This window comes from Limulus polyphemus, unplaced genomic scaffold (assembly GCF_000517525.1).
Source record: "Limulus polyphemus unplaced genomic scaffold, Limulus_polyphemus-2.1.2 Scaffold218600, whole genome shotgun sequence".
Classification (NCBI taxonomy): Eukaryota; Metazoa; Arthropoda; class Merostomata; order Xiphosura; family Limulidae; genus Limulus; species Limulus polyphemus.
The window spans coordinates 1-286 of record NW_013884196.1 but is presented as its reverse complement, the minus strand read 5'-3'; the positions used below and the strand labels follow the sequence as shown (position 1 = coordinate 286).

The window sequence follows — 286 nt, the reverse complement described above, 5'->3', positions numbered from 1 at the left end:
TTATAAATTATAGTACACGTAAAAAGTTACATCGTGTTCACGAAGTATGTGAACTTTCACAATTAACACCATAAAATGTGTTCCGAACTATAAAGTATTAAAAAGAGAAAACTAAAAGGAATATCGTAATAACAGGCCCGGATAACTCAGTCGGTAGAGCGTTAGGCTTTTAACCTAACGGTCCAGGGTTCGAGTCCCTATCGGGCGATTGGAATGTTTTGAAACATTTATTTATTTAGCACAACCATAAAACAACTACGGCGGTGACATTTGCAGCTATAATTTG

General features: G+C 36.0%; 1 non-coding gene across 1 annotated transcript; it reads left to right on the top strand.

Moving 5' to 3' along the window:
- Window positions 1-135: 135 nt before the first annotated feature.
- Trnak-uuu lies at window positions 136-207 on the top strand. The gene has a single exon. It is a non-coding gene; the product is annotated as a tRNA-Lys (tRNA).
- The last annotated feature ends 79 nt before the right edge of the window (window positions 208-286 follow it).